The 15,901-nt window shown below is 44.2% G+C and overlaps 1 pseudogene; it reads right to left on the reverse strand.

Annotated features, from left to right (window-relative positions):
• Positions 1–710: 710 nt before the first annotated feature.
• On the reverse strand, positions 711–15,037 carry LOC133749352 (U5 small nuclear ribonucleoprotein 40 kDa protein-like; annotated as a pseudogene).
• Between the last annotated feature and the right edge of the window lie 864 nt (positions 15,038–15,901).

Raw genomic sequence — 15,901 nt, forward strand, 5'->3', positions numbered from 1 at the left:
AGCTCTCTGCTATGGCCTGGAAAAGCAGCAGAAGGTGGCCCAAGTGCTTGAGACCCTGCACCCACATGGGAGACCCAGAAAAAGCTCCTGGCTCCTGGCTTCAGATCAGCCCATCTCCAGCCACTGTGGCTACTTGAGGAATGAACCAGCAGATGGAAGAACTTTCTCTCTCTCTCTCTGCTTCTGCCTCTCTGTAACTATGCCTTTCAAACAAATAAATACATATTTTTAAATAGTTAATATGAACATAGAATTATGACTCCCAGAGTCTGGGAATGGTGGAGGTTGAGTGAGAGAGAGAAGCTGGGTAAGGGATCTGGCACCACAATGACACAGAAGTAGCAAATTCTAGTGTTCAACAGCACAGTGGGATGACTGTACTTCACAATGTCATACTATATTCTATATAAAGAACTGGAAAAGAGGAGCTGGTAGGCCCCAAACACAACACAACAAAATAGAAAGGCTACTTGCCTGGCCTGAGCAACTTACACTGTGCATATGCTTGAAATATTGCACTATATCCCTCAGATGCCCAACAACTACATGTTGATGAACATTAAATAACATAATTTGTAAATTCAGAAACATCTTTATGTGCTCACATTGAACTATTAAAATTACTCTCTTAACAATACAGGGGGACCAGTCAGTAAGAATTTCACATGTGGCCTCCCATCCCAGCCATGCAGGTCCCTTTGCCTCCCCCACTAATCAAACTGAAATGCCCAGTTGTCTCCAGTGGCTCTTCCAGACAGCTCAGAGTTCTTCAGAAAATCTTGCAGCTGCGCTGCTCGGATCCCTGGTGTCCAATTGGGTGTTGTGCTCACATTATACTTCTGATATGGCTGCAACCTTTGCTCAAGCTGTTGCTGCCACAGTCCCAACAATACCTTGTTAGTGTGTCCATTTAACTTTTCCCTTGCTGCCTCTTCTGTCAAGATAGACCCACATCTGAGTTCAAGTGACCTTGATTGGTCCTCTCCCTTCTCTCTTTTCTTGAGTTGCAGTTCATTCCCCTTTTGACTGCACATTGTCTGGGCCTCTTTCAAATCAGTAACAGCATGCATAATCACAGTGATAAGCTGTCCCACACATGGGGTAGTACTGTCACCAAGGAATCAAACAAAGCAGAAGCAGTCTGTAACACAAGGTCCTGCATTCCTGCAGTAAAAACTTCCTCATCTGACCCTGAGTCTCAACATTGCAGATAGCATCATGTATGCCCAGTTTCTGCAATACTTGCTGTAACTCAGCATATTTCTGCCATTTACTGACAGCCCTAGGGACATCTCCAGAACTAGGCGGACTAAGCAAGCTATAGCCATGAGAAACTCCAAAAGAGAATGATTCCCTGCTGTTTGATGGGCAGTGTGGAGCCTCTGATGCAGAGCAGGGTGTACAGTCAGAGGTGCCAGTTTGTCCATCTCTGACACCAACAGCAAAATTCCATCTACCACTACATGCCATAGACAGAGCAACCAAGCAGCAAAAGATTCCAATGGCTTTTGTCTGAATTTCACTCCCAAATCCACCGGCTCTGCCTGAGTGAACAGCAGAACACTGAATACTCAACAACCTGAGAGGAAACCTGTGGCTGTCCTGGAGGAGCCCCAATTGCTGCATCTTTATCTTTTGAGCAACAGCCAGACAGCCCTGAATGACACAGGAGGCTCAAGGTCATCCTTGTCACCACTGGATGATGAACCCACTGCAATCAGCAGATCATCTTTGACATCAGATGTGACACACAGAGGGCAGCAGCTCCTGATCCAGGGTGCAGACACCATCTCTCTTGCCTCCTCTGAGATGAGGTGCAGGTGTATCTCCTGTGGCTCCCAAGACTTCACCTGCAACCTATCATTTTCTGCTTGTGAGGCAGTCACAAAGATCCAGCCCACAGTTCCAGCAGACGTTCAAGCATCTTTCTTATCAAAAGTTTATTCAAAGGCATGTAATGCCTGTTCCACACTAGTGGGTGAGCCATCCACTCCAGCCCACTCTTGTGGGCTGACAAGACCAGGTTGACAAAGACCAGGCCACCTGGTGCCACACACTTGTGGCTGGCCATCCCTATGTTCCACCCCCAAGGGGGAAGAAGGCTCCATCATTTTGGCCTGTGACCAATCCTGCCTTTTACTACACCAAGTGTGATTCAAAACTTTGACTCTTGAAAGACACAGTCTGGATTCAGACAGGCCAAAGAACAACTTAGGATCCTTGTGCAAATTCATATATCTTTATTTGCAGTGATGGGTATATACACAGGTACATAAACACAACCACTTGTTGTTGGTGGCTGGCTGGATTGCAATGAGATATCTTTACCAAACTATGCCCCTCAAATTTTATAGGAACTTACAGACAAAAGCAGCAATAAGCCAAGCCATTACATAATAGAGTTGTGAACAAGCTATCCAGGAAGGTGGGCCTGTTAGTTACCAAGATACCGGTTACCATAGGGAGACAGTCTCTCACATGGGTATAGGGGTCCAAACACTTGGGCCATTCTCCACTGCTTTCCCTGGCGCATCAGCAGGGAGCTGAATGGGAAGTGGAGAAGTCAAAACTTGAACTGGTATCCTCATGAGATGCCAGCACTGCTTTAACTTTTTACGCCACAGGGCCAACCCCAGGCACACATACATTTAAAATGGCCACAGTTTCTGACTGAACTGATTCCTTGATCATTATATAATGACTTTCTTTGTGTATTTTTTACTTGTTGTCATAAAGTCTATTTTATATGACATAAATTTAACTCATATTGCTTGCTTTTGGTTTCTGTATGCATGGAATGTCTTTCCGCACTCTTACACTTTCTCTGTGCCTGTGTGTTTTTATTGGTGAAGTAAATTTTCCATAGACATCTTGTCGTTGGGTTTTACTTTTATCTGTTCAGCCAGTTTGTACCTTTTAGTTTCAAATGTATTTGCATTCAAGATTATTATTGGTAAAGAAAGATTTAGTCTGTCATTTAAGTAAATTTTTCCTCATGTTTGTTTTGAAGATTATTTTCACTTGTCTTTCTTTCTTGTTGTTCATCTCTCTGGGTTGCTGACTTGCCAGCTGATAAGGTTTGATAGTCTTCTACTTACCTTTTGTACACTTGGTCTTCTAGTGAGCATCATAGATTCACATGTTTCCCTGATGATAATTATCCTTTTGCTTCTGTATGTAGGAATCACATAATCATCTTTAATGAGACTGATCTGGCACTGATGCATTTTATTAGTTTTGGTTGTCTTGGAAATTATTTTTCTTTCATTTCTGATGAATAAGGTTTACAGGGTATAGTATTCATGGTTGGTTTTTTTTTTATTTACTATAGCAATTGGAATGTATCATTCCAAGTCCTCTTGGCTTATAATTGTTTTGCTGAGTAATATGCTGTTAGTCTAATGGAGGATTCCCTTATACATAACTTTGTGGCTTTTGTCTTAAAGTTTTAAAAATTATCCTCGTGTTGTGCTTTGACCATTTGACTACTGTGAGAAATATTCCAGTCATGTCTATTTTGGATCTTGTGCACCCCTGAACCAAAATAGTCATATCCTTTTAAAGATTGGGGAAGCTTTCAGATACGACTTCATAGAATATGTATTCTATGCATTTCCTCTTTTCTTTTGTTTTTGTTTTTGTTTTTGTTTTTGACAGGCAGATTTAGGCAATGAGAGAGAGAGAGAGAGAGAGAGAGAGAGAGAGAGAAAGGTCTTCCTTCTGTTGGTTCACTCTCCAAGTGGTCACTACGGCCGGCGCGCTGTGCTGATCCAAAACCAGGAGCTAGGCACTTCCTCCTGGTCTCCCATGCGGGTGCAGGGCCCAAGCACCTGGGCCATCCTCCACTGCCTTCCCGGGCCACAGCAGAGAGCTAGACTGGAAGAGGAGCAACCAGGACAGAATCTGGAGTCCCAACTGGGACCAGAACCCCGGGGTGCCGGCACCGCAGGTGGAGGATTACCCTAGTGAGCCGCAGCGCCGGCCATGCATTTCCCCTTTTCAACACTTTCATGATGTCCACCACACTTTGAATATTTGGTCCTTTAATGGAGACCCAAGGGTCTCTGAGGCTTTATATATTCTATGTGGTTTTTTTGTTTTGTTTTGTTTTGTTTTTTACAGGCAGAGTGGATAGTGAGAGAGAGAGAGAGAGACAGAGAGAAAGGTCTTCCTTTTTGCCGTTGGTTCACCCTCCAATGGCCGCTGTGCCCAGTGCATCTCGCTGATCCGAAGCCAGGAGCCAGGTGCTTTTCCTGGTCTCCCATGCGGGTGCAGGGCCCAAGGACTTGGGCCATCCTCCACTGCCTTCCCAGGCCATAGCAGAGAGCTGTCCTGGAAGAGGGGCAACCGGGATAGAATCCAGCGCCCCAACCAGGACTAGAACCCCGTGTGCCGGCGCCACAAGGCGGAGGATTAGCCTGTTAAGCCATGGCGCCGGCCACTATGTTTTTTTTTTTTTATCTGAATGGAATATTTCAAACACCTGTGCTCAACTTCAGTTATTCTCCTCTTTTAGTCTGTTTTTGGGGCTTTCAATTGCAGTTTTAATTTGACTTACTGAATGAATCATTTGTAGATATTTTTTTGCAAGACTTCTCTACCTCTTTGCTGAATTTGTCATTTATATGAATGTGTATTGTTTTCTAATCACAGTAAACTGCCCATATTCTCTTGTATCTCATGGATTTTCCTACTAATCATTCTTTTGATTTTTTACCAGGCATTTTATTAATCACCTATTCCTTGGGTTTGCTGTTGAGAGAGACTGAATTCCTTCGAAGATGTCTTGTTTGCTTTTCCATACGTCTTTGTCCCTACATTGATATTTGTGTGCAAGGTGAATAAACTGTTTCTTCTGTTCATAAAGGGGTGCTTTTTAAATAAATGGTTGTCTTGCGGCGCCGGCACACCGGGTTCTAGTCCCGGTTGGGGCACCGATCCTGTCCCGGTTGCCCCTCTTCCAGGCCAGCTCTCTGCTGTGGCCAGGGAGTGCAGTGGAGGATGGCCCAAGTCCTTGGGCCCTGCACCCCATGGGAGACCAGGAGAAGCACCTGGCTCCTGCCATCGGAACAGCGCGATGCGCCGGCCGCAGCGCGCCAACCGCGGCGGCCATTGGAGGGTGAACCAACGGCAAAAGGAAGACCTTTCTCTCTGTCTCTCTCTCACTGTCCACTCTGCCTATCAAAAATAAAAAATAAAAAAAAAATAAAAAAAATAAATAAATGGTTGTCCTGCATATGACACTTGAAAGTGTTAGTTTGGTAGACTTAATTGAACTTGGTCCTGTTGGGCACCTTAATGTAGCTCCCTAAACTTCTTCAGCTTAATTGAAGTTTTTGGGTGCAGTGCTTCTGGGGGTGAGTGGAGGGCAGAGAGTTCTTCTGTTTGTAAAAGCTATGCAGTGTGGGGACCCTTTAGTAAGTCAGTTGTGTGTGGTGCACAGACAGATTGGGCACTCACTTGATGGCCACTGTGGAAATAAAGGTCAGGGGAAGCATGTGATGGATTTTCCTCAGCAAAATGATAGTGGGTTTGGTGGTGCCTGCTCCTGCCAACTGGAGACATCAGCTATGGGTGTGATATGGTTGTGAATGGGGACAATGGGACAGAAAGCAAGATTAGGACCAGGGTGGCTTTGGTGGAACACTCAGCCCCTTGTAGCTCTGAATTGAGGCTGGGTGTTTTGTGCAGCATAAAATGCAAGCCCTAGAGCATTAACACCTCCTAGGGAGAATTTATTGTAGAACACATGCCCTCAGCTGCTGGTGGGATGATAGCATGGCTCTGCCACCAATATTATTTTGGAACTATGGCAGCCTGTGTTCTTTGGAATGGGTAAAGCATTGCAGGAAATTTTCTGGGAACAAAGTTTCACTAGAATGCCAAGGAGCTCCCCTATCTTGACTCCATGTCTGTGATTTCTGTGGAGCTCCTCTTTGGCCATGGCTGCTGGTTTCCATGGTGCAGAGTTCCAGTGCAAATACACCCCCTCTCTTTGCCCCGAAACATGATTACAGATGTCCAGACTGCTTCTTTCCATTCTCTATGCTGCTCTCTCTTCTTTCCTTGGTTCCAATGCCAGTCACCTTGAAATGAAGCTATTGGGTTTTTTTTTCTGGTTCTCTATGCAGGGAAAGGACTAGTGTCAGGAATCTTTAACTGGCCATCTTACCAGTCACTCAGAGATTATATTAACTATTTCAGTAGGTGAAGCCACCGCCTGCCGTGCCAGCATCCCATATGGGTGCTGGTTCAGGTCCTGGCTGCTCCATCTCCGAACCAGCTCTCTGCTATGGCCTGGGAAAGCAGTGGAAGATGGCCCAAGTCCTTGAGCCCCTGTACCTGCGTGGGAGACCCAGAAGAAGCTCCTGGCTCCTGTCTTCAGATAGGCACAGTTCCAGTCTTTGAGGACAATTGGGGAGTGAACCAGCAGATGGAAAACCTCTCTCTCTCTCTCTCTCTCTCTCTCTCTCTCTCTCTCTCTCTCTCTCTCTGCCTCTCCTTCTATATGTAACTCTTTTTATTTACTTATTTATTTTATTTTTTGGCAGGCAGAGTGGACAGTAAGAGAGAGAGGGAGAGAGACATAGAGAAAGGTCTTCCTTTTCTGTTGATTCACCCCCACAATGGCCGGTGCGGCCAGCACGCTGCAGCCGACACACAACGCTGATCTGAAGCCAGAAGCCAGGTGCCTCCCCCAGTCTCCCATGCAAGTGCAGGGCCCAAGGACTTGGGCCATCCTCCACTGCCTTCCCGGGCCACAGCAGAGAGCTGGACTGGAAGAGGAGCAATCGGGACAGAATCCAGCGTCCCGACCGGGACTACAACCTGGTGTGCCGGCGCCACAGATGGAGGATTAGCCTAGTGAGCCGTGGCGCCGGCCTGTATGTAACTCTTTCAATTAAATAAATAAATAAATAAATATTTTCAAAAAATAATGAATACTCTCAAATCTCAAATTCTGTATGATTTGACTCTTCTATCCAGTGAAGACTCCTTTCCTTCCTGGAAGCCTCCTTGCGTTCTTGAGAAATCCTGCACCTTGCTCAGTGTTCACCAAATCACACTGAATTTGCTCTTGTCTGAGAGTTGTCATCGCCTCTCCCCTCTCTCCTCTCCTCCTCTCCTGTCCCTTCCTTCCCCTTCCCCTTCCCCTTGCCTCCTCCCCTCTCCCCTCCTCTCCTCTGACTTCGGATTACCACTGTCACAATTCAGGACATGATTATCAGCCCATTTTCAGTCCATTCTCCCCATTGCAGTTGGAGTGATAATATTGAAATGTAAATTTCCTGTGTGATTTTACTACTAAAATCCATCAGTGCTTTCTCGTTCTGACCTAGGATAAATGCCAATATTCTGAATTTGCCTTATGATTGTTGATTATCTGTAACCAGCCTCCCTCTCCACCCCACCTCAACCACTTGCTTCCCTTATGCACTGGACATAATGTGGTTGAAAATGCCTCAACCACGCCATGATTTTGGTTGATTCAGATCTTAGCACATTTTTTCCCTCTGCCTGGGATGTACTTCCACCCACCTTGGCCTGACTAACCCGGCCTCCACATCTCAGCCAGTGCCTGGCTTTCTTAGGGAGGTCTCCATGGCTGCCCTCCTCAGGCTTAGTTCTGTCCCCTGTTATGGTGCCCCCTGGATAGGTTCTCAGTGCAGCTCTTAGTTCTCTTTTGTAAGAGCCTTCACACCGACGTTCTTTGTTTCCTGCCTGCTTCCCTGTCATCGTGCACGGCAGGGACTGTGTGCATCTGCGTCTTGAGCACTTTCTGACGTTTGTCTGAAGAATGGATGTGCTGACTGACTGCTCCTTCCCTTTGCCCTGTGAGTTTGATTCTAATTTGGGCAGCCCCATTGTGATGATGCCTTCTGGGAATCAGAGTTTGTGGCTCGTTTCTTGCTTAGTGGCTTTCAGTCCCTGGACTCTGTGGACTTCTCTGGCCCAGCAGAACTCCTCCCCTCTAGCATGAAAATTCTCTGGTTGGGGTGGGAAGAAGCTTTATTAGAAGGCACAGATTTTCTATTGCTGGAGTTGGAAAAGTGAAAGCTGTATTAAATTCCCGGTGTTGATACAGGATGGGGGAATCACGGGAGACTGTCAGGGCAGCCTCTGTCACTAGAGGATTCCTCTAGGCAATGGGGGGTGGAGAGCATAGGTAAGGAGTATGCTGTGGGAAAGGAAGCAGAGGCGTGTATGTGGACACGACTCTGCATTCCCTCCTCCAGGAGTTCTTATCCGACTCTTCCTCCTTCTTTTTGCTCCTTGTCTTCCTCTTCTTTTTTCTTCTCCTTCTTCTCATTCCCCTTCTTCTTTTGTAAATAAGCACCTGTTTGACTTGTAGTACAAAATGACTTGGGGAAACTATCAAACACTCCGTTTACTGAATTAAGATAAAACAAAAACCCAGTTAAAAAATTCTAGCCACATTCCCTGTCTTTGGCCTGAATTAAAAAGCAGGAAGCTACAAACCAGTCAATGTTTATCCCTTTGAAGAAAACTTATTTTGAGAAAAAAAAAAGAGTGGAAAACAAACAAAGAAAACCAGCCCGCCGGCGCCACGGCTCAACAGGCTAATCCTCCACCTAGCAGCGCCGGCACCCCGGGTTCTAGTCCTGGTCGGGGCGCCGGATTCTGTCCTGGTTGCCTCTCTTCCAGGCCAGCTCTCTGCCATGGCCCAGGAAGGCAGTGGAGGATGGCCAAAGTGCTTGGGCCCTGCACCCACATGGGAGACCAGGAGAAGCACCTGGCTCCTGCCTTCGGATCAGTGTGGTGCGCCGGCCGCAGCACACTGGCCACGGCAGCCACTGGAGGGTGAACCAACGGCAAAGGAAGACCTTTCTCTCTGTCTCTCTCTCTCACCGTCCACTCTGCCTGTCAGAAAAAAAAATAGAAAAAAAAAAAAGAAAACCAGGTGAGAGCAGCAAGATGGCGGAATAGGAAGGGAGCACATTGATAGTTCGTCAAGACACACGTTAATAAAAGTGGAGATACTGCAGGGACAAGGAAGAGTAGGGGAAGAAACAGCAGAGGAAACTCTTCCGGAACTAGTGATTCACAGTGGACCTGCGTGGAGAGCGTGGGAGCCCAAGTTCGGGACACCAGCGACAGACTCAACGCACCAGCGCTGGAACGCGAGGTGAGCCGAACCTCAATAGCCCGAGACACCAGCGGGCAAGCAGAAAGAGGAGACTAGAGGGAACGAGGCTTGAAACTTCGTGGGGAAAACTTCACCAGGCTAACTAGAAGAGAGAGAGGAAAAAAAAAAGTGACCGATACGGACACGAGTTTCTCTCTCTCCGCTCACCTCTCAAAGGCGAGCAAGACAAAGAGCAGGCGCCATTTTGGACATACGTCATAAGCAGGGCGACCTCAGGTCTGCACCGGCCCTGAGCCTAGCAGAAAAACCTGACTCTGGGGGGAGGGGTGAAATAACAGGAGATTAGCATCTAACTTGGCAACCCAGTGGGAGACCGCAGGAGAATTGGAGCCCACACTGAGGGCAGCACAGATTCCCTGTGTGGTCCTTGGCAAAGAGCTTCCAATCGCTGGCTCCTGTGGGTATATCATTTGCCTGCTAACTACCTCCAATTACGTTCAGCTGTGCGGAATTACTTCCCTTTTGAATCAAAAAAAGAAAGAGAGATTTACCACATCTAACCTGGGAGTGTCATCTTTGACACACCCTCAGCCCTGAGGAACCAAACACAGCTCTCAGTCCACACTCATCTCAAGCCTCTAAGGCTCCACCGAAAGCAGACAGTCCACTTAATATAGAGCCATAGTGTAACAAGAAAAAACACCACAGTGAAGAAACCAAATATCTCCAACATGCCAAACAACAAATGCAAAAACTGAGGTAACAAGAACAGGGAAGACACTATGACGCCCCCAAATGAAAAAGACACCCCAATGCAAGATTATGAAGATGATGAGATCGAAGAAATGCAAGAAGCAGATCTCAAAATTGATAAGAACATTAAGAAGTTCTCAAAAACAAATTCTTGAACTACAGAAATCCTTAATGGACAAGATAGAAAATCTCTCTCATGAAAATGAAATATTAAGGAGGAATCAAAATGAAGTGAAACAACTAGTGGAACAAGAAACTGAGATAGTGACGAGAAATCATAATGAAATGAAGAATTCAATAGATCAAATGACAAACACATTAGAGAGCCTTAAAAACAGAATGGGCGAAGCAGAAGAGAGAATATCGGACTTAGAAGACAGAGAACAGGAAAGGAAACAGGCAAACCAAAGAAAAGAAGAAGAAATTAGAAATCTAAAAAATATTGTCGGGAATCTACAGGATACTATTAAAAAACCCAACATTCGGGTTCTAGGAGTTCCTGAAGGCATGGAGAAGGAGAAGGGATTAGAAGGCATTTTCAGTGACATACTAGCAGAAAATTTCCCAGGTTTGGAGAAGGACAGAGGCAACTTAGTACAGGAAGCTTATAGAACCCCTAATAAACATGACCAAAAGAGATCCTCACCACGACATGTTGTAATCAAACTCACCACAGTGAAACACAAAGAAAAGATCCTAAAAAGTGCAAGAGAGAAACGTCAGATTACTCTTAGAGGATCTCCAATTAGACTCACAGCAGACTTCTCATCAGAAACCCTACAATCTAGAAGGGAATGGCGAGATATAGCCCAGGTACTAAGAGAGAAAAACTGCCAGCCCAGAATATTATATCCTGCAAAGCTCTCATTTGTGAATGAAGGTGACATTAAGACTTTTCATAGCAAACAGAAACTGAAAGAATTTGTTGCCACTCATCCTGCCCTGCAAAAGATGCTTAAAGATGTGTTACACACAGAAACACAGAAACATGGTCACCAATATGAAAGAAGGTAAAGGAAGGAAACCTCACAGCAAAAGATCACAGGAAGCTCAATTTCTCTTTGACATAGAATTAAACTCTGATGCTCTGTTAAAGCAATGTGTTAAAGTAATCTATTATGTTCTCTTGATGTCTGTTAAATTCTAATTGTTCAAAACCAGCTGAATTTTTATTAAGAGCTATGGGTTATTTAAATATGTGCTTATTTTCAAAGATTTGAATAATCACCTTGTAACAATGATCAAATTTGGTCTATGTTATGTCATGATTTTAAGGAATCTTATTTCAACCAGATATTTTGGATTTTGAGCCTTCTTGGCATTCTTGACAGGCATTCAAAAAATCAAAGTTTCAAACAATCTGGTCTCTAAAATTTCCAGTAAATCCTGGACTTTGGTTTTTCCAGTTTGGGCCCAACTGAAAAAATCGAAGGACCTATGTCTCTCATCTTATAGAGACACCAACTAATCAGGCTATTTGGATCATATTAGAAGTACTGTCAAGATGTGATGTGGTACCAAACTTTAGTTTCTATAATGGAAAATGCTATCAATACAAATGTTTGAGAATGAAAAAGTCTAATGATCTTGTGTTACTAGACATGATAGTTATCTTAATGAGAAAGCCCCAGAGGCCTAAAAGGTTAAATACTTGTAAAATCCTACAGGTGCTTTCAAAAATACTGTGAAGTAAGCAAGTGCCTCTTGTTGGTTGATGAGTTTATAATTTTAAACATGGCGACTTAGTCTTTTGTCATCCACAGTTATATATGATGTGCTGCTCATAAAACTAAAGCGTTGTTGGTTCTGTGTTTAGCTGTCCTCCTATAGGTTCCTATGGACTTTTTCCAGCCACTTTTGTTGTATTCAGTACTTTGGGATGGCTCTGTAAACAGATGAAGCCAATAATGTATTAACAGTACCAACTGAGAGAAAGTATGGTTAACTGAGGTTACTAAAAACAAAAAGCAATTCAAATCAATTGGCAATTTACAAAAAGAGTTAGATTTTAAAAGCTATTATTAAAATTGCTATATTGGTCTATTATGCTATGTTATATGTGTGTACATATTGTATGTCCACATGGGGAAATTTTATTAAGAGTTTTATTTTAAATGGCTTATAGATAAGATTGTTCATAAATTTAAGCTGCTAAAATCAATCAAAGATACATTTTAATTTGTGTGACCTGAATCTGTGTATCATATGTTTTAAACTTGTTGGTAGCAAGAAACTAAAAACATTTTATATGGTTGTGCTTAAGTTTACTGGTTAAACAAACTACACCATGTTAGATATTTAAAAGGTGTTTTCAAATACATGATTCTTAAAACTTATAGAAGGCATTGGACCTTCTGGTAAATGTTTTCTTAAGTTGTTATCTAATGGTTGAAACTGTTTGCTAAGTATTCATGTGATATTGCTATTGTCAGCAAGCGATCTAGGACTTGCTCCCTCATTTCTCTATTCTAAGCCCAACTTGTTCTTTCATTTCTCTATTCTCTTCAAGGTAGGAAACTAATTCTATTATGAAGGAATCTGTAGGACGCACAATTTAATCTTTAGACCTTATAAAAGAGATGGCTAACATTTTTCTGTAATAGCATAGCCAAAATAAGAACTTAAATAATAATCTCATAGCTAGATTCACTTTGCCATCAGCAAAGTATACAGTAAGTAGAAAAAACCTCCCTTTCAGACCAAAGGGAAAGAAAGTTTTAAAGTGAGAATATAATTTTCCTCATGGGCATTGTCTACCTTAGAAAAACTACTACAGAACATGCCTGTGACTATAGACTTGTAGTTCAGGCCACCGAAGATTAGAGATGGGACATGGGCACTCCCTTGACTTGCATCTTCTGGTCTGCTTTAACACAAACCAGGAGGAAAAGAAAGCTCGGCATCAGAAGCAATGGGTGGCAGGCCTATTAATGGCTGATCTGTACAGTGATCGGCCCTCAAGGAGACCCAACAGGCCAGTGCACTGCAGTGGCTTTCAATGTGGTAAGCCTGGGCTTCAGCAGAAGTCAGCTTGTGAAGAGCCCTGGCAGCTCTGCCAAGAGTTGGATCACTGGAAATGGACCTGCCCTGGAGTTGAAGGATGCCCAGGTCAGAGCCACAGATCTTATTGGCTCTAAGCTGAAAAGCCCTTCACTCAGCCCAACTTCCAAAGTGACCACTGCAGCTGAGGGTATGGTCAAGTAGGGTCAGCAACATTGCAGGCAGAACTGTAAATTTCTTGTTAGAGATGCCCCCTGCCTTTACCTGGCCAGCTCTCCTCCCAGGCCAGCCAAGTAATGAAAGTCAACAGAGTGCCTTCCCCTAGGAGGTTCACACCTCCCTTAGGATATACCCCATGTGAAGAGATAGATAGGTCTGGGCCTCTTAACTTACAAGGCCTAAAGCCCAACAGATTATTATCAAGCCCCTTCTATCAGGTTCTATTTGCCTCTCAATCAGAAAACTTAATTGTAGCTTAGATAGCACCTTTCTTAGCTCCTCTAATAATGACTCTGTCCTTTGTTCTAGACCCTGTCTAGTGCAATTGGGCTTCATTCCTTTGTAATCATAACCTCTACTCTACCACCAATGGCTCTACTCCCAACCTGTGTGTACTGATGGTCCTCTTCCCCACTTAATGCTGTATAATTGTTCAAACCTGGTAAATGCCACCCTTAGGATCATTGGTTACTATCCTCACCCTGTCTTTTATGACCTTGTCTAAATATGATCAGAGTCGGCAAACTTGGAAGGCTTCCATAGCCTTGGCAACTCATGACGACAGCCTAGGGTGGTTACTGGCGCCATAAACTAGAGTGTCAATTTGTTGGGTCAACAACAGGAGCCACTGTGCACTTGCTCCTCATGTGGGATCTCTGTCCTTAATGTGCTGTACATTTTGATTTAATGCTATAACTAGTACTCAAACAGTATGTTTCACTTTGTGTTTCTATGTGGGTGTAAACTGTTGAAATCTTTATACTAAATTGATCTTCTGTATATAAAGAGAATTGAAAATGAATCTTGATGCAAATGGAAGGGGAGAGGGAGCGGGAGAGGGGAGGGTTGCGGGTGGGAGGGAAGTTATGGGAGGGGGAAGCCATTGTAATCCATAAGCTGTACACTGGAAATTTATATTCATTAAATAAAAGTTAAAAAAAAAAAAAAGAAAACCATCCCGTGAAATCCTGCAGGTGGTTTTGGAGGCCAGTAGGAGTGACACGGGACACAAGCAGTTGCTGGAGTGTGACCACTCTGCTTCTTGTGGGTAATGGTCGCCTGAGGGTGGATGCCAGCCTGGGCACAGCTGGTGCCACTTACGTAGTCAGGGGTCTCAAGGTCAAGCAGCCTTGGTGTTTTCCATTCTGCATCTTCCCCGTGTAGTCTCTTGTCACTGGATACTGAGAGAATGATGGACTCATCAGGATAGAAAGCCACTTCATTGATGGAGCCAGCATGGCCAGGCAGCTTATACAGTATTCTTTTGCATGCAGTATCCCACACAGAGTTATGCTGAATCTGCATGATTAGCTTGTTCTGGCACAGGCCCCAGACTTTGACATTGTTTTCTGTTCCACCAGGAATAATCTGATCACCTGGCACTGAAGGTCACAGCTAACAGCTGATATGTGTCCTGAGATGTCTGGATGGTTGCTTTCTTCCAGATATCCCAGAGCTTAACTGTACCATTGTTACTCCCAGTATAGACAAGCTGGGGGCTTCTCCTGGCTGGATAGCAGGAATTCTTAAAGGAAATACGTCCCTTCAGCCCTTTAACTCTCTCACCTGTTTCACTACCCCCGCTGCCACAGTTTTATCTGTGGATGCTGAGGAGAGCACACTGCTGACCCTGCTATAACACAGCTCCATCACTGCTTCTCAGTGTGGCATAGTTATCACAGCCACCACTGACATTCCACCACAGCATCAGTCTTCGAATCCTGCAGATGCTAGGGTGGATCTACAAGAGTGAAATTGTAGCAATACACCTCGCCTTTATGTCCTGAGAGCAGCATTGAAGGGAGGAACACCTCAGAGATTCCACTTGCAAAGGAGCACCTGGTGTCACTTGCTGCTGCCCTGCTCTGGGGCCAGACCCAACAGCAACTCAGAGCACCGCCACTTGACTGGGACCTGTGGCAACTCTGGGCATTTTCATTTGTGCTACTCTATCATAGTGGCCTACAAGGTCTTAGACTATTTATTTCAAATAGCCTACATGCAAAAGAATGCACAAGTGCTGGGAATATGTGTTATGATGCATGTGACACATGTAGCGCGGAGCCTGGCATGATCAATTACATCTCTCTCCAGGTGACTGTTGCTCTTTGGTTTATTTTGGTGGTGACAATGGCAATAAACTTGTTTATATTGTCTCATGTGCAACACTGACCTATTTGATGATATTTTTTTAATGGGATTTACTGGTATAAGAACATTTAAACATTGTATAAATATAATGTAAATATTTTTGTGTGTATATTCTCTATTCATTTGAAATATGCCTTCCCATCCCCAAAGTTATCTGGCTCTGAAACAGAGGACAATGAAACTGCCCAGCCACTTTGGATTATTATTTCTCAACACATTTGTTTCAAGTGGCATTTTTTCTTTTAATTTGCATTTATTTTATGCTGAGTTTATTTCTGAACCATGAGTTTTTCTTTTATCAGTTTCTTCTGCCATATATTTTTCTTCTTTGCCACCTCTTCTGGCTTAGGAACAGTTTGCTCCTATTCAGTGAGGATCATTTCTCTGTGATGGGGGAGCTCACATAGTGGTTAATCCAACCCTGGGTGCTTTGTTCATTTGGATGTATTTAATGGCAAGATAATCTACATACAAACGCTCAGTTCAGCACTCCTCTCAGCATTCTTGAGCATCTGCAAGAAAAATTCAGCACTATTTTTAGGTCATCAGCCCCGTGTTCACTCCACTGGCCTGGGCACACCCACCAACTCCACCAACGCGGTGACTGAATGGCACACAGTACTTCTATAACGTGCCAGCTTTCAGATACTCAGTGGTTTTTTTGCTTGG

Source organism: Lepus europaeus, chromosome 20 (assembly GCF_033115175.1).
Source record: "Lepus europaeus isolate LE1 chromosome 20, mLepTim1.pri, whole genome shotgun sequence".
NCBI lineage: Eukaryota > Metazoa > Chordata > Mammalia > Lagomorpha > Leporidae > Lepus > Lepus europaeus.